At 39.8% G+C, this 19,907-nt stretch overlaps 1 pseudogene; it reads right to left on the minus strand.

Annotated features, from left to right (window-relative positions):
- Window positions 1-17,216: 17,216 nt before the first annotated feature.
- Window positions 17,217-17,777, minus strand: LOC149147942 (asparagine synthetase [glutamine-hydrolyzing] 3 pseudogene; annotated as a pseudogene).
- Window positions 17,778-19,907: the final 2,130 nt, after the last annotated feature.

Consider the following 19,907-nt stretch of genomic DNA (forward strand, 5'->3'; position numbering starts at 1 on the left):
CACGGTCACCAAGAAGGAACTCCTAGCTGTAGTGCATTCCTTAAATACGTTTAGACATTACATCATAGGCTGTCAAACCTTTGTACACATTGATCATGCTACAATTAGGTATTTAATGAATAAACCATATGCAAATGCTCGCATTATTAGATGGTTGCTTTTACTGCAGCAATTTGATTTAACCATTGTTGATAAGCTTGGTAAAGAAAATGTTGTTGCTGACTTTTTGTCTAGAGTAAATTTTCCTGCAAGTGAGGAAGGAATGGTGGATGATCAAATTCCAGATGAACACCTATTTTCTATCTCAGTACTCTCTCCATGGTTTGCTGATATAGCAAATTACTTAGTTTCAGCACAGTTCCCACCACACCTATCCTCAAAAGAGAAGAGCAAGATCATGAGGAAAAGAACCCCTTTCACTTGGATTGGGGGAAATATATTCAAACTTGGCCTAAATCAGATCTTGAGAAGATCCGTCAGGGAGGAAGAAGTTTTTGACATTCTTCTAACCTGTCATGACGGGCCTTGTGGGGGCCACTTTGCAGCAAAAAGGACTGCTTTCAAAATCTTGCTAGTAGGTTACTATTGGTCCACTCTTCATCAAGATGTGAAGAGATATACCAACCAATGTGATTACTGCCAAAGGATGGGGAAACATACTCCAAAGGATGAGATGACCATGCAACCTCAAGTGACTTTTGAGCCATTTAAGAAGTGGGGCATGGAATTTGTGGGTCCTATCAACCCTCCTTCAAAACAAAGGCAATACATCATTGTGTGCACTGATTATCTAACAAAATGGGCAGAGACAAAATTAATGAAGGCAGGAACAGAGGAAAAAGTAGCTGAGTTTTTAAGAGAGAACATCTTCTATAAGTTAGAGTATCCAAGAGAACTGGTTACAGATCAAGGCAGTCAGTTCACTTCCAATTTGATTGAATACCTACTCACACAACATAAAATCAAGCACATGACATCCACCCCTTACCATCCACAAGACAATGGGCAGGTGGAAGTCACTAACAGAGCTTTGGAAGGAATTCTAACAAAAGTAGTGAGCAACAGCACGAAAGATTGGGCAGATAAATTAGTTGAGTCCACCTGGGCCTACAACACAACATGGAAGACCACCACAGGGTTCAAACCCTATGAACTGGTCTATGGGAAGAAGGCTTTTCTATTAATAGAATTTGAATATAATACACTAAGGATGGCAACTCAGCTGGACCTAGACCTTAACCATGCACAGAGGGAAAGGCTACTCCATCTCAATGGATTGGATGAACAAAGACTGCAAGCCCTTCTTGACACAGAGGTAGTCCAGCTTCAAAAGAAAATATGGCATGATCAAAATATCAGGGAGAAGCAATTCCAAGAGGTAGATTGGGCACTGATCTATGATTCAAGGTATAAAGACTTCCAAGGCAAGCTGAGGACAAGGTGGCTGGGACCCTACACTGTGGAAAAATGCAATGACAATGGTTCAGTTATGATCGGAACTGTTGATGAGGAAGCCATCCCCATTCTTGTCAATGGACATAGGTTGAAAATTTATAAGAAGCCCCTCTCCAAGAAATAGTTCATCGAAGATCTGAATAAGACAGTGTTGGTAATGGAGCAGGTCCCAGCCTCCACTCCATGCCCTTACTAAATAAGTAGAAAGAAAAAGAAAAAATAATAAGGGTTCAAGTGAAAACCTCCATGAGGCACTTGAGTTCCATCATTGGGTTGAAAACCTCTTTTGAGGCAACCCAGTGATGACAAAAAAAAAAGAGAGGAGAGAATAAGATCCCTAGGTGATAACCTCCCTTGGAGGTGCCCAGGGTAGGAAAATAGGGTGAAAACCTCCTGGAGGCACCCTAGTCGTCTTTCAAAAAAAAAAGAAAAATAGAGAAAAAAAGGAAGAGGAAATTGACTTTTAACATGCATTGCAGGTTACAAGTGGACCACAGGAAGAAAGAGAGGATGCCACATAGCTTATTTCACCTCCTCCATACTCTTCTCAATCATTTCTGACCTTTCTTCCACCTCACTATGTGTTTTTTCCAAACACTATGTATCCTACAAGAAGCCCTGTGTGTTCTACAAGAGGCTCCTATAGAAATTACAGAGAGCTCGAAATGGATTTTAAAAATAGTTTGAGGAGCTGGGAAGTTTCATGAAGAGGCTGTAGGCCCTCTTACAACTATCCACCCTCTTGGCCATCCATCCCACACCTACACCACTTCATTATCATGGATTTCTTCCCTTCCTGTAGAAAAAACACAAAAACCAGTTTTTAGAAAAAAACAAAGATATAAAAGTAACAACACCTCCAAAGGTCACCTGCAGCTTTCCAAATACCTCTCCATCACCATCACCATCTCGGGTAGCATCCTCATAGCTCCTAGCACAAGAATCAACTAAAAATTTTAAAGGGAGAAGTAGCTATAGGAGCTCCTGTAGGATTTCCTGTAGCAGCTGATCCCCTTGAAATCAAGCCACAACAACAACATAGGTGCAGCCATAAGATTGAAGAGGATGTCTGAAGCAGATACAGCCATAAGGTACTAGCACAAAGCAAACAAGACACACATTAGAGAGAAAAAAGTGTACAACAAAAGAGATACAAGCATGCAGCAACTGAAATACGAGCATGCAGTAGCAAAGGAACCAAAATGCACCATAGCACGGACATTCCACTTGCAGGTAAGTGTCTAACCTTCTCCTCTGTTGCATCTATGTAATTAAAAATATGCATAAGTGAATGATATGGTTAGGTTTGAATGATAAAGGTGGCCAATTAACTGGCCACCCTCATCTAATTGACTGCGCTCATCCGAAGATGCCACCACACGTGTGCCTAGTCAACTCACAGAAAATTCAAAGGACAGGTAATGGAGGCTATACAAACTCTGATGAACTCTAATGCAATGATGGGAAGTGATTGCAGGAAAAATTCATAAAGAGCCATGATGACAGAGAAGTGGGGACCAACGGTCCGAATCTGGCAACGTACCTTTTTGCCAGCTCACCCCATCACCGGAAATATCTCAAAGAAGACATAATTATTCCTCCTCAAAACTCCTTCACCACCTTTTCTTCCATTTATCCTCATCCACTTAGCTACAACAAGCTCCATACCACCTCCATAGCCTCGAAAACATTGTTCTCTATCTATTTCCACCAACCTTCTGCTATCGGAGTCTTACAAGAGCAGTAACAAGTTCTACAGGAATGGGTTCTACAGGAGGGACAATAAGCAGTTTTTAAGGAAGAAACATGGGGTTTTTTCTCAAATTATTGCTTGAAGAGGTAGGCTCTGTACAAACCCACCTTGAAAATTATTATGTTCAAAACATGATACAATTTTAGGGAGGAATTAAGCCTGTAGAAGAGAGGAATTCCATAAAAACATTTCTTCCTGCTCTCTGAAAAAACACAGTTTTTCTCTATTTCCTGTTTCTTCAAAAAAAAAAAATCTCCATCTCTACCTGGGGTGTTCCAAAAGGGTATAAACAAAATGACAGGGGGATTCACGAGGAAGGAACCCACAAATTCAGTCAGGCTCCATGAAAATCCCAAGGTGGTAGCCATTTTCACCAGAGCATATTGGATGCCATTTTTCGAAAAACTTCAAGGGTTTGATGAAGAAGTGGCTCAACAATTTGCCCTTGCTTTAGTACCTTGCTCAAAGACCCATGCCACTGTTACTTTCAGAGGTATCACCATGGAAATAAGCCCAGAATATATCAGTAGAGTTACCAGCCTTCCCCTTGGGTTACCTTGGAGCAAAGATGAAAATCCAATGGGATAAGTTTCCAAGAAAACCTTCTTCCAACCAGATGAACATCCTGTAGAAGACAAAAATGGCATTAGAAGAACAAGCATACCTTACCCTTGGGATGAGATCAGTTACCAAATCATCAACTATGTTTCCTGAGAAGGGAGGTATAGCATAGTTTATGGCTACCATTTTAGACTTCTCCATGAGTTGAGATATGGCATAAACATTCCCACACCCCAAAAATTCAGCATCCCCTATTTTCTCCTACAGTCCCTTATAGACTCCAACATTAAGTTAAAGACAAGAGGTCGAGATCAGTTCGCTCACCATCGGTTAATTAAACTATTAGTGGAAGAAGCGCTCCAAACCTTCATAATCCCCATAGCATGGGAGATCTTTAGAAATATGACAAGAGAAGATGATGTAAAGGCCCTCACATATGACCTCAGTCCTTTTGAAAGTTAGGGTGAAGAAAAACAAGGACAAGAAGGGGAGGAAACTGAGGAGGAAATAGAGAAGGAGGAAACTAAAACAGAGAAGGAGGAGACTAAAATAGAGAAGGAGGAGACTAAACCAGAGGAGGAAGAACACAAAACAGAGTAAGAGGAAATAAAAACAACCGAGACAAAGAAGATAAAAGGAGAGGAGAAATGGGTAGAAAAGACTGAAGTCCCTCTTGAGACCCTAAAAAGAGAGGTAGCAGCTGCTCTTGCTACCCTTAGAACCCCTGTTAAACCCAAACAAAAGAGGAAGAGGTGAACATCAATGTACTTCAGGGCTCAGAAAAGCACAAGGATAAAAATGGGAAAACCACAGCCATCTTCAACAGTGCCTATTGTAATTGAAGATTCACCCACTGTCAAAGGGGAAGAATATTCCTATAAAATCCCCATCACATATGAATGAGGAAGTCCCAACTCTTCCACTTGGAAGGAAAAAGTGCAACAGTAGTACTCAAAAACAGCTCTACAAGAAGCACAGGCTATTCTACAGGAGACCCTAACTAAGCTACAGGAGACTGAAAAACTGGATCAAAGGGTATAAGAACAGCCAAAGGGGAAGGAGGAAACAACAGAGACCCAAGAACCTGACCCCCAACCTAGTTTGGTCTCTTATTACAATCTCCTTGAGGGGGAGAGATCATTCCACAAAAATTTGCAGTCCCACTTTTCTTTGAGCTGGAGAAAGAAAGAATAAGGAGCCATAGATGGATGCAAATTTCCAAATCCAAGGGGGTAGAGGATATCGGCCACATGGAGAACAAGCATAGAGAGATGGGTAGGGAATTAAGTGATGTAAGACATCGAGAGGCAATCAAAAGATCTCACTTGGAAATAGAAAATGAGTTGCTAAGGAAACAACTACAAGAAAAGGAGACTCAATTGGCATGCATGGCCAGCTGGTCTATGGAGGCACTACAATGCAGGACACCAGCAAAATCATATGGAGTATACCTCAAAGACCAATGGTTGTAGTTTCAAATCAAGACTTTGGCACAGAGAGGCACTATGCCTTTCCAAAATTATAAATAGTTTACAGACTTGTGTAACCAAAGTTCAGCAGAAGACAAGGCAAAGATAGCCAAGTTTTATTTTCATAACATGGCCCTCACTAATATGAACCTATGGGACCCCCATGGTATGCTAGGGGACTTACAACTGATGGCCATGGCACCATGGATGAATCATGAGGAAAAAAGGGCAACATAAATAAAAAATTTGATGGAAAAAGAGCAAAATGAACCCTTAATGATCAGAGCTAAGCCAACAGACCCCATGGCTCTCATCAGTGTTCACTAGCTACTTGCAAGTAATCCTCAAAGTGCCCCTGAGTATATCAATGAGCAGGCTCATGCCATTGCACATTTTGAAGACATGGAAAGGTTACTTGGGGAAGACTGTATTCATGCTTGTATAAGGAGGTGGAACACTCTCCCACACACTCTACAAATCAGGGAGTATCACTCCCCAACAAGGATGAAGGAAGCATTAAGGAGAGTGCCAACGTACAAGTGCTCTATGCAGAGTTTGAAGGCCAATTGGATTGGCCTCAAATTGAGTCCCCCAGTGCTACTAGGCCTACTGGAAGGTGGAAAAGAGGAAGAAGAACAACAATAGCGGGAAGAGGTGGATAGAAAGGTAGGATTCCATGACAAAGAAGAGGACCTCACATCAGAAGCATGGGATTTTAGGGAGGTCATCAGGGCCATCAAAGATGAGGAGATGGACTAGTTGCTCAGAGGATGAGTAACACATTTAGTAGGATGTGATGATGAGCCCCATAAATGGGTAATTATATGGGCTCATTTTTCCTCATAACTTATCTTAATCCACCATTCTCATTAGTTTATTGCATGTTTTGATCATATTTATGATAATAGAGTGAGTTGTGTTGGTCATTTTTCCTTGAAGTCTAAAGTGTGCTTAATGCAGATTTTTGGTCAATTTTAGAGACAAAGTCAAGGATTTAATGAACATTTGGCAGCAAATATTTGAAGAAAACAAAGGAGAGGATTTATAGGAGGGTGTCCCCCTCATTTATGACCCCCTACTTCAAATTCTCCTTCAGAAATATCAGAGCACAAGCAGCGACATCAATGCACCAAAGAGGCAGCTCAGCAAGTGAAGGATAACTGTTGTTTATCTCAAGTTTTGGGAGCCAATCCTCCCTGATTTTAAGGGAGTTGTTGGGAGATCCAGTTGTATAAGTAGAGATGCCTAGGGCCTCATTAGGTTGTTCGATGTTAGTCAAATTTTCACACTTTTGTTGCATCTTTTCTTGGCTCAATTTCGAGCTTACTTTTGTAGACAATTTCATGTAATCTTACTGTTATTCTTACATTGAAGATGAGATTGTTTCTGAGTTAGCATTGAGTTACCTCAGAGGGCTGAAGCTCTTGGGTTAGGGCCCAATAAAAGAAGCTAAGAACCTCTCTTTTTGTATTTATATGCTTTGTTTCAATTTATGAATGAGTTACTAATAGATAGATTTCTTTCTTAGTTAAGAATAGGTTGCTTTTGGTAATTTAAAAATTTGTTTCCATTTTAGTTTGCTATAGCAGGTTGAAAAGTGATAGAAGAAAATACAGAAAGGCCATCAACAGAGCCTTGACCTCCTTTTTCCCCTTTGGGACAATGAACTGAGGCCAAGACCTTATTGCTGTCATAAAAAACAAAGATTTGCCTTTGCAAGAGGATTTCTAGTGTTGCAACTTGTTAGAAGATTAATGCTTTGCTATAGATCTATTTTTTCATGCTCATTTCTATCTTTACAATAAATTTCTTTCCAAGCTTTCTTTCCATATAGCATTGTTTAGCATTTACTTTCCTAGATCAGAATTTAGACTAGTTTGATGAACAATTCTCTTTTTTTAGTGTAGCTAGTTTCTTTGCTTGCTTAGTTTCAGAGCTTGATTTTCAGTTCTCTTGCAGTACATCTCTGCTCACAATAAGTCAAACAATCAGCCATCACCATCTCTTTTTGATCCATGTTCCGTAGTTCATCTAAAGTCCCTCACAAATCTGCCCTGATTTTCTGTACGTTTTCCACGAACTTTTCTCTCTTTACTTGAACAAGTCCAAACATCTTTCTTTTCCCTAATCTTCCTTGGTGAACCTTAGACACCTTAACACATCCTCCTAGCCATCAACTACCCTTTCCACTCATTTTCCCACCTTCAAAACCTCTAAAACAACTCTCGGCATCCTCTTGTAGACCTCCTATACACCCCTTGTAGATCCCCTGCAGCCTCCTGTAGATTTTCTTGTAGGTGTGTTTTCGAAATTTGATTGTAGAGAAAGCCTCTAGGAGGCCATCTAGGACCTCATATGACCCCTCCACACCTTCCTACACCTCTGCAAACTCCAAAGTCATCCTCCATTGCAACCTAATCGCTGCCACATTCACAAACAAATAAATTACATGCATGACAATTTCACCTAAAAATACATAAAAATCCAAAAAGTTGTTTCTTTCTCATTTCCTTCTAGAAATAGCTTAAAAAAATGTTGTTTACTTCCTAAGTAGGTAATGTCATTCATTTTATGGTTTTTCACCTCTCTTTCTGCAAAAGTAGGGTTAGCTGGTTAATTAGGGTTTGCTAGGGTTACTTCACATTTCAGTATTCTTTCACTTTCTGCAAGTTGAGTAGCCTCTATAGGTTAAGCTTTCCTTTCATCACATATAAAGATAGAATTTGGCTTGAGCTCCTAGTAATCTTACGCCAACTGACCAAGTGACAGCCTGCAGTAAGAACTAGTGCTTGTGCATACAACACCGTTGCTTCCAAGTTTGTTACGAATTATCGGGTTGATAAAAAGTAAAGTGGGAAGCCCAAGAGTTGCAGCATTATTTCTGTAGTACTGGTGCTCACCAACAGTTACATTTCTACCTATTGTAATAACTAGACTATCCCACGAATCTGGTAGAGAACACAACAAACTAATGCAGTTATCTTCATCTGAAATTTTAATATCAACAAATGCTAACTAACTTACCGCAGTATTAAATGTGTTCAGATGCTCTGTCACTGAGTCTCCATCTTTCATCCTCAGGTTATAAATTTTTTTCCGCAGGAACAGTTTATTCACCAGAGACTTATATTGGTACAAAGTCCCTAACTTGTCCCACAAAGCCTTCACCATAGCTTCCCCTGATACATTCAACAAATACTGAATTTGATACACACAATCATATTGTTCTCTTTGCCTTCCAATCCAACTTCTTTCACTCTTCATCGGACACTCCCATTGGTTTAGTGCCCTGATCTACTACTATCCACTGATCTTTATCCACCAACAGATCCTCCATCTTGAGTTTTCATAACTCAAAAATCTGACCATTAAGTTTCTCAATCTCTATCTTTCCACTGCTCGCCATCTTATTTCACCACCAGAATTGATCTCGCAGATCTCCTACTAAACAGGGTCTACGATAGGCCCGAGCGAAACCCATCAGCAACAAAGGCATCCCCTTGAAGCCAAAACAACTCTATTACCAAATGTAGGTTTTAACCCCGTACAAAAATTACTTGCATACGAATTCCAAAACACAAAAAATAAACAATGTGATAGCATAACACATAAAACACATATACACAGAGATTTTCCCCTGGATCAAAAAACTAGGACTACAAGCTTGATTTTTCATTATGTTCCTTTCAATGTTACAATACATATTTATACATGTCGAAGCATCCAATCTCATGGACCGAAAACCATCGCATCCAAAACCATGGACCGAAAACCATCACGTCCAAAACCATGTGTGAAAATCATGCACAAAAACATAGATAGGTCCGCCCAACCTAACATAGGTTACCTGCACCCCTCAAACCCCCTGTGACCCCCCCCCCCCCACTACGCAATCAGTGCAATAAATGGGGGGCTCCGCCCCCCTTCTAACCCCCCGGTTAACTATGCGGGCTAGTCGTGGAAAGAATATAACACAACCCAACACAAGAGTATCCCAAGTACAAGTGAAGGTGGTTTTATCCTAGTCTTCCAGGATGATCTGGATTTTGTTGTACCCACTCAATCCATCTAGGAAAAAGAAAAGCTTTTCCCCGGCTAGGCCATCTAGCTCTTGGTCAATGAAAGGTAGAGGGAAATGGTCCTTCTTTTTGGCTTTGTTCAACTCCCTGTAATCAACACAAATCATCCACTTAACATTTTTATTTGGAACTAACACCAAAGGAGAGACCCATTCATTGTCGAAGATAGGGTAAATGAATCATTCATCTAGTAGTTTTTACGGTTATTCTTTGAATATATCTTTAAGAGTTGGATTCATCCTCCTCTGGTGCTCATGGATTGGCTTGCAACCTTCTTTGATGTATATGTGGTGAGTACACACTGAGGGGTGCACTCCCTTCATTTTTTTGTAACTCCAGATGTTCCTTTAGCATGTTGTATAAATTCTCTTCTTAGAGAGCATAAATATATGGATTGATCTTCAAGGTTCTCTCAAGGTCAAATTCTATGGTTTTGACATGGAGGTGGTTGGAATCGACCAAGCATACATCAATTGCATGATTGTTCTAGGTTTCCTTTACTACATCTTCTAAGGGAAATGTACTGGGAGTTGGACTTTGGAGTAGGTGTTGAATCAAATCATCTTTATCCTACTGTCCTCCTCCCATGGTTGTTTCTAAAGTATAAAGTTCAATGGAATAAACTTCATCTTCTTCCTTCTCCTCCAACCATAAAGCTACATCATGGTCTAGAGGTGGCTGAGTAGGTGGGTATAGGAATAACTGCTTGGACATATTCCCATTCTTGATGGTCATATTTCCAGCTCTGTAGTTGATGTAAGCATCGACAGTGGTCAACCAGGGTCTCCCGAGGAAGAGAAGGTAATCAGTAAGCTTAGCCTTGGGGTGGAGAGCTAGGAAATCCGCAGGGTACTCCCAAGAGTCAATGGAGACCATCACATCCTCCACAATCCCCTCAAGGGTCACTTTGGAGTGGTCTGCAAGTTTCAGAACTGTTTTGGTCTTCCTCAATGAACCTTGGAGGTTGAGCTTGAGCATGGTGTCCTTGTTCGTCACATTAATGGCAACCCCAAGATCGATAAAAGTGTGTGGGACAATGGTGTCATTGATGTGCACATCTACTACTAAACTTCTAGCGTCCAAATACTTTGGATAGATTACCTTCCCCAAGATTAAGTCGAACAACTGTCCAATGACATCAATGGTAGGGGCATATCTTCTTCGCTTCCCTGGATGCTTGAAGAACTTCGCTTCCCTGGAATCTTTACACATAGATTTTTCAATTCTCCGAGAAGTTCAGTCTCTTCTTAGATAGGCTGGAGTGGTTGGGTTAATCTCTCAGGAAAGGGCGGATGTACTTTTAGAATGCTTTCCTCTCTTTCTTCCTCAACCTCCCTAGGTGGAGGTGGAGGTTGGTTATCTGGGAGAACTCTCCTAGATCTCACGTTAATCTCCTAGATTTTGACAACATAAGCTGTGTATGGTGTCTCTCCATTGTATACTTGTTGAGCCTATCTGTTGTTCGGGTTCAGATTTGGCTAGGCAGGCATCTAGGTTGCTTGGGTGGAGTAGAGTGTAACAGATGTGGTTGGGCAGGTGGTGGGATCAGTGAAGCTAGAGAATTGTTGTATTGGGGGCTCCACCCTTGGGGCAGTGCATTCCACTGAGGTTGTGGCAGAGAATATGGTTGAAATGACTGGCTGGCTGGTTGGGAGTGATACTGAGATGCAAAGGACCAAGGAGGAGATGTAGACCAGGAAGGATGAGGAGGGGGTCCCCAAGAAGGTATGGATGTGGTATGGTTGGGGTTGTAATATGCATGGGATGACCCTTACATGCCCTGCTGGTATGGTTTAGGCGCATGAGGTATCCTATGGTTTATGTAGAAGAGCTACTCAGTGACCCCTTCAGCTCCTTGATATACAAATTTGAGTCCAAGCAAATAAGGGCACTTGTCTGTGAAGTGGTTTTCTTCACAAACTGAGAAAATTTCAATAGAATTCAATGGACATTCATTCCTAGGGTGCCTCCTGGTGCATCTAGGACAAAAAATGGCCAAGGATCTCTCTCCTTCCTCCTCATTTCTCTTAATGTGCATAGTGTCCATTTGTAAGGCAAGGGTTTGCAACATCTCACTCTTGAAATCTTGTAGCATGTTTCCAATTTCACCCTTAACATATGAGTTGGAAGAGAATGTACTGACCATAGTTTGACTACCCCTACCCTTTTTCACAACTGCCCTATAATGGTTTATAACGATAATCTTCATATCCTCATAGGGTAATTGGTAGTTATATCCTTTTGCTAATGAGTGTAGGGTATCGAGAAGATCTTCCCTTACTCCCCTAAGCAAGACCAACTTTAATGAATAAGGGTCAAGTGTGCACCTGGCCCTTTTGTAACTAAGCTGAAATCTTTCTTCATAATCCTTTAGGGATTCATCATTGCTTATGATCATCCTAAAAATTTCCTCCTTTGTATCCTTTAACCTACAATAGTCTCAATACTTGTTGTTAAAGGCTTGATGCATTTGAGCCCAAGTTGTGATGTTATCCCTAGGTAAACCCATGAATCAATGCAATGCTGCATCCCTCAGGGTAGATGGAAATAGTTTCAGCTTCTGCTCATCATCTGTATAGTCATAGGTTTGGCATATAACGACAAACTCAAATAGGAAAGTGTCAGGATCTTCTATGGTTAAGCCATGGAAATGAGGTAGGGTAGAGGGGCTTATATTTTTCATCTTAGCGTCCCCGTTGGTTTCCCTTATGGGGAAGGCACCCTCAACTCTCTCTCTATTCCCTCTGTCATTTCTGTTTTCAGCCATTGGTTTAGTAGGAATGGGTTCTTATTCTTCTTCTTCCCCTGTAGGTTCTTCAAATATGAAAGACTTCTCACTTAAGGGTTCCTCCAGTTCACAACCCCTAAAGAAGAGGGAAGTTTGGTCTTTTGATGCAGTGGGGGTGTTTGGCAAAAATTTCCCTAAGTTGTCCCTATTCATATGAGACATGAAAGGAAATGGTTTTGTTTTGGTTTTGTGTTTTTTTTCAAACATGGAAAGAACTTTGCAGAATTGAAATTGCTAATTAAATGACAACTACTGACTGAATGAAAAAACTACTTGATGAATTGAAATCTTGCTTACAAAATTGAAAGGAAAGAAGAAAATGAAAAATGAAAAAGGAAGCAACTAAATTACTTTTGTAGAAATAAGCTAATGGTAGAATATTAGATACAAGAAATAGAAGAAAGAAAGAAGTAATCACATATTACTCAGGCACCTCCTTGGCAACAGTGCCAAAAAGTGCTGAGTGCCAATATTGCAGCAAGAATCCTACAACTCCCAGGCTACCAACTTTACTTTATCAACCCGAGGTTCGTACAAACTTGGAGGTGACATTGTTGTATACACAAGTAAAAATGATGCTTCTGCCTTTTGTCACAGTTCAGCCGGTGAGAAACCACTGGGGTTTTCAAGATAGACTTCTATGGAGTCAGAAGAAGGTTGGTTTCTTGATGGAAGAAAGAGAAATCTACTCTAAGGGGGAGCTACTCTACTGCAATAATGAAAAACACCGAAATTCAATGCTAAATCACACCATTTTGTAATTAACTACCAAGAAACTATGCTTTGAAATAATTCTAAATTAACGTGAACCAAATGCTATTATCTAAGAATGGAAGTAAAAGGCATCAAACATCACTAATGTGCAAGTAAAGGGACTGAAATAACTTTGTTTTTGTCTTTTTGTCTTTTCATGCAAAATCAAGTATGTAGACTAATTTATTTTGGTGATGTGGCAGGTGAATTAAGGATGTTGGAGGATGGATGGAAGGGTTAGGAGATGGTGAGAAGGTGTGGGATACCTTTGGGAGACCTTTGGTGACATCCTATAGGTTTTTCCTCAATTCAGCCTCAAAACAAGCCATTTCAAGAAAACCTATAGGATGTACTAGAAACCTGCAAGATTCCCTATGAACCTACATGATATAGCCAAGAGAAAAATGGAAGGTATTGCAGGTGATTGAAGGCTTGAGGAAGGTGGTAGATTGGCGGAAAGAAATGAGGAAAGGTCTAGGATCAGTTAGAAGTCAACAGTAATGATAGAAGATGGTTGGATTCGCTCAATGTGCTTGGAAGAATTTCGATGTAAAATGATGAAAGCTAATGAAGGTAATGGTGAAAACACTTAATGATTATGGTGGATGAAGTGGAAGGTGGTTACTCGCTACGATGTCTTTTTCTACTCCTGGAGCACCTGCTATGCATAAAACACGTATAATTTCCAAAAAGATATGTGAACAAGAAGCATTCTCGTAAGCTAAAAAAGTAGAATTAATGAACTAACTACCTACATTATGCATGAGGAAAGTTGTTGAAAGGAATGAAAGCATGGATGAGATTGAATGCAAGAATGAAGATAGAAGATATGGAAATGAAATACTAATTTTCAAAACTGATCAAATGCTAACTTAAATACAGTAAACTCTAAAGCTCATGCAAGAAATAGAAATCTGTGTTTTTGGGGTTGCATAAGGGTCCCTTCCTCAAATCATGACCCCAAAGGGAGGAAATGAGGCCAAGACACCTACTGACAGCCTTGTGTTACTCCTCTCATCCCTACTAGCCTACTACTGAAGTAAGGAACAAATGGAAGCAAACCAATAAACAACCAATCCAATCTACACTACCTGCAATGAAAATACATCTAAAGGAAAATTAACAATGAAGCTATGAGACTAATCTAAAAATACAAATACAGGAAAGAGAAGCCTTTGCTACTAGGGTTGGGACCCAACCCAAGATCTTCATCCCTTTGAGTTAACTTAGTGCTGGCTCAAAACAAAACTCATTCTTATTACCAAAACAAAAAAATACATCAATAAAACTTTCACAAGTCTGGAGCTCGAAAATAGTTTAGAGTTTTACAAAAAAAATCGAATCCTAATCAAGCTCTAGGCCTCTCTACTTATACAACTAAATTCCCAAATGACTTCCTTAAAATTAGGAAGGCTCAGCTCCCAAACTCCAGATAAACTAGCTCTTTTTCTCTCACTTGCTCAACTACCTTATAATCCTCATGACTTGGTTGCTTAAACTCTGAGATGGTCTGATAAATGAAGGAATATTTGGAAGGGGGAGAAGTTAATGAGGAGGATTTACCTCCTACAATCCCTCTCCCTTGTCCCATTCGAGTTTTAACCTTAGTCTTTGCCAAATTTTCTTGATTTTCTCCTTCAATCTTCCATTTAATGCATATTATTCCACTAGGCATAATATCCAACTCTAACTCGTCTCATAAACAAAATATAATAAAAAAACATGTAATAAGTTGTGAGAAAATTTGGTTTGACTAATCTATGAGATGAATTAAGGCCAATATAATTACCCAATGATGAGGCTCATCAAATGTTTGGTCTTCCAAAAAAATAAAGTTGAAACAATTAAGACCCAAGGTCTATTACAACCTTTATGCATTCCAAGTCAACATTGGGAGGATGTTTCAATGGATTTTATCATGGGTTTACCCAAGTCCAAATGAAAGAGTTTCATCATGGTGGTAGTTCATAGACTTACCAAGTATGCACACTTTTGTGCATTAGCTCATGCATTTAAAGCTAGTATAGTTGCTACTACATTTATGGAAACAATTAAAAAGCTACATGGAAACCCAAAGATTATTGTAAGTGACAAAGATGCCATTTTCACTGGAAAATTTTGGACAGGATTATTTTCTTAGCTCAATATTTAGTTATCTCATAGTTCATCTTATCATCCTCAATCTAATGGGAAAACTGAGATAGTGAACAAATGTTTGGAAGGATATCCTTGCTGCTTTGTATCTGATAAACAGACACAATGGGTCAAATGGTTGCCTCTGCTGAATGGTGGTATAAAACTTCCTTCCATACTGCAACAAAAATGACCCCATTTATGGCACTTTATGGATATCATCCACCGTCCATAACATCATATTTAAGAGAAAATTCAAAGGTTCAAGCAGTGGAAAATCACATCGAGCATCAACAAGAAGTTCTCCTAAAGGATAACCTCACTTTGGTGTAGAATAGAATGAAAAAACATGCTTATCAACATCCCAATGAAAGAAGTTTTGATGTAGGTGACTAGGTATATCTACGAATTTAACCATACAAAAGAAATATCCCTCAAGAAAGCTACGAAGGATAGTAAATTATCACCAAAGTATTATGGTCTGTACAAGGTGTTGTAAAAGATTGGTACGATGACATACAAATTGGATCTTAATGTAGCTTTCTAAGTGCACACAATTTTCCATTTTTCATGCTTAAAGAATGTTATAGGTGACAAGCTCGCAATTCAAACAATATTGCCAGAACTTGACGAGGAAGGAAAAATCATATTGGAACCTGAAGTAGTCACAAAAATAAGAGATCGATAGCTACAAAATAGATCAATTTCAGAGTATCTCATCAAGTGAAAGAACTTACTTGCTGAATATTCCACATGGGAGGATGAGAATTTTATATAGAAGCATCCATAACTACTCAAGTGTTGAGGACAACACTTTTATGAAGGAGAAGGGTATGTTAGGTCCATATAATACTAGTTTATTCCCTTATTATTACTGTCCTTATAGCCCCTTATTGTTATTGTTGTGCCCATTTTTCCCAATATTATTATTAGTGTGCCCCATAAAAGCCCACTATTATTATTTTTATTCCCTTACATTATTATTGTTATGTCGGCTCTGATTATAGTCTGACCCCTTAGACTACTATATATAGAAATGATGCCTTGTGATTTGTATCATCCAAGAATTGTTAATTTGTGCAATGTGAAGGAGGTTGTTATCACAAAATCAGTACTAAGGGCTGCTACCTAGCAAGACTTCATGTAACTATTTCAACCAGACTTTAGACTAAGGATTAGCCTCCTTAGTCAGAGAGGGCTCTCTCACAGACTTTTGATAAGAATCAATTACAAAAACAGATGGCTAACTCTTCACACATTTCATGAAAATAAAGCTGGTTGGACAAATATCAAATTAGTCTTCATTGGGCTATGGAGTCTCACACATTCAGTAAACAAAAGCACAGTCATTTCATGGAAGTCAAGGCTCTTTACATCAGATGTTCAAACATACTTTACATAAACCACAGCTTGCCAAGCATACAGGAAGTCAGAGCATTAAACATGAATTCTGAGTGATTATGCTGTAACAAGGCTGTAAAAGAACATTAAGAGAATAAACCACCATTACATTTGAACAATATGATCTATTGAGAATCTTGAGAAGAAACAACAGCTGTTTTTCTATTACTGTAATAAGTCTTTTACATCAGCCAAAATAAAACTCTGTTTTTCATAAATCTCCAACCCCTATTACATCCTAATTTGATCCATTTATAGGAATACGTTCTTCCCTCTCTAGAGCGAGCTCGAAGGCCCTATTAACTACTCCTACATGCTATTTAACTAATTCATTAATTACAAAGTGCTGAACTGTAATTACACAAAATCCTAATCAAACTAAAACACTAATTCCATTCTCCTTGTATTCTTGATTCTTCTTGGATCCTTGACAGCTGTCCTCCTTCAGTTAGGCTGAGATGGCTGAGCTAGAGATGCAAGGAACGCTGACTTTGGATACCTGTTAGCGCTGATGAATCATTTATCATCAGGATCAAAACACCTATTTTTAAGGTCCCTGTCTCCTACCATCCTTCGAAAGTTCAGCAACATGTCCCAGCTCTTTTAATAACCCCAAGTATGGAATGCTGCCATGTTTCTGATGTGCTGTAGGTGATATTGATAGACAGGTGTCTCTCTTCCACAAATCCCGCTCACAGTATCACAATAGCTGCTCTGCGTTTAAAATCACCACCTACAGCAGTTTCGTAGCGCGCTACGAAACTGCTGTGTGATTTTAAAAAAAAACTGCAACTTTCACACCACCATCTAGAAATTTTGGCTTTTTAATTGAAAAAATCTACTGATACTTCCTCGTCGCCATTGCCACTGCCGATATCTGCATTTTCTTTGTAAGCATCCACATGAACAACTAAAACAGCCCTGCCAGAAGGATCGGGGTTCCTAGGCCATGCAGCATCCCATTCTAAAGCTTTGGCAGCGCTGCAAACCACACTAGGGCCTCCAGGTACAGTCAAGCGTGCAGCATTCTGAGGAAAGAATCTTTCAAACATCATCCTGTAGTAGTATGCCTCCTTTGTCGTGAGTGTATTCTCAGGGTAAATGTACTTTGCATTTGCCATCATCATATTGGTAACATGATTTGCAGCATGCTCTTTCAAACCATCAATCCAACTATAACCAACACCATCGCTGAATTGCTCTTTTTGCCTGTACAAAATATGCTTTGGTAGATAAGGATTCTCCACGTCGTCAAATGCCTTGCGAAGGATCCACTTCTCAATGCGCCCAAGATCAGGCCGCACCATTTTCCACTCTGGATCAATTCCCATGGAAATATTGATAAACTCCTTATCTAGAAACGGCACACGAGCCTCAACACCCATGCTGCTGCTTACTTATTAGCTCTCAGGCAGTCATATAGATGAAGAGACTTTATCTTTTGACATGTTTCACGATGTAGCTCCTCTTTGAAGTATTCCCACGCGATTCTGATTCTCTCAATTTTATAACCTCCTCCCAAAGCGACTTCTCGTTCCAGATATGCACAATAGGTCTCAAACACACTAACAGTTACCAGTTTGTATTTGGAGTAGTAATTCAGGATCATACTGCGACAATCTGATCAAGGCGGAATTACCTTAAATAATACGAACACCTTTCCGGCAACGATAAGCAAATTTCGACCATGTGTCTCTGTCTTTTGTCGGTGGCAGAGCTAATGAACGAACAGCTAATATCGTTTGCCACATTTCAATCCCGGTGTCACTAATAATGGCGGCCTTGTGGCAATCAAATCCTTATAAAGACCACTTGACACTTGGCATTTAATCACTGCATTCCATAAGAGAAAATTCTAATGCTGATATTGTCAAACAGTTTACGCGCATTCTCCATGCTACTGCACATAAAAATCAGGAGTAATTTTAATGTTTTGACCAAGTTCAACATTACGTGGGCATGGATCCACACTTGCAATTTCCTGTGCCAGAGAAAGATTTGCTGAGCCTGAGGATAACGCACGTTCACGGACATGGCAATGTAGAGCATCCATTCGTGCCTCATGATCAAATGTGCAGCCTTCCAAGAGGCCACGAATTCTGCGGTTCTGAATATTAAGATAATGCCAAACTGGATCTGACTCGGGCTCCAACTCCAGTAAAAACCTGATGGTATTCTCAAACTAAGTGGACAAGATACATCAGATGCAACAGGCAGGGTATTTACTAATTTCATCCATTGCAGAGACCAGCATTTCATCAAAGGATAGAGGCAAAGAAGAAATAGCAAACGCTGATCCACTGCGTTCAAGAATAGATACTGGCACCCAATATTCATCATTGACAATATCTGATGTAATCATTTTCATCCAAGAGCAGAGCCTCAATATGAACACCTTCATAACTTCGGTTCGTAATGCAAACAATGTTTGCACTGCATTCAAGGGTGCGCAGTCCTTCCCTTAGTTTCATAAACAGATATAATGTCCTGTACCATTCCAGCAACTTCCTCCAAGGAATGATTTGAATTCTTTACGTCACTAAGGTCGTCTTCAAAGGAATTTTGTCTAGCAGTCTTTTCATGTTTCACTGAACCAAGAGCGCCATTTGTTGAACCTACCTTAGCAAACTTCCCATTGAATAACGAAAGAGCTGATCTCCAAAATGTTGGTACATGGTGCATAATGACAGATGTAAGCCTACGAATGAGTCTTCCTCTGAAAGCATCTGCTTCTTCACCAGTCACTTCTTTAATATGAGACTTCCCTCTTATATCATTATCACCCAACAGAAGGGAATAATCTATTGAAGACTGCACAAACTCTTATTTGATTTACCCAGAAGATTGGCCACTAAACCATAGACACTGTTTTGCAACTGCTAATGAGAACATTAAACCAATACAAGTATACTTCAATTTAACTATCAGCTTTATACACAATCAATCCACTCAAATCATTTTTTCGGTGCAGGGAGGAGCAAAGGATCTGGATTTCTCTTGAAGTTCATAACGACCGACATTTTCCTTTGTTTGCCAATTACAAAAGCTTCACGCTGGCTTGTCATTTGGGTGTAAGGTACAGGAGTAGTCGAGGTGAATATACTACTTGCCACATGCCATGCTGTGTCCAGAGCCCATTCTAATAGCTGATTAACACCCAACACATGTACATTAGCAAAATATTCTCCTTTCTCAACCGCTTTAAGAAACCATGATAATGCTTTCGCATGGTCACGGGGAACCCCCTTCAAACCAAAGTAATGGAATACACCAACTTTATACATTACCACTGCATTCCCTTTTGGGCCTTTGCATCACTCTGCTCAACATCTAAATTTAGTATATGAACCTTCTACTAAAAACCCGATCAAATCCCTAATTTCGTAGCGCGCTACAGAATCACTTGAAGCATGTTGCGCTGCGAAACTGTTAAAAGAGGATTCATGCGCTGCAAAAACACCCTGTCCCTAAGCTAGGCTAAAAAATTTTGGCAACAGAATTTTCAGTGATAACAG

This window comes from Pinus tabuliformis, chromosome 9 (assembly GCF_031772625.1).
Source record: "Pinus tabuliformis cultivar Carrire ecotype Pingquan chromosome 9, CPIR1, whole genome shotgun sequence".
Classification (NCBI taxonomy): domain Eukaryota; kingdom Viridiplantae; phylum Streptophyta; class Pinopsida; order Pinales; family Pinaceae; genus Pinus; species Pinus tabuliformis.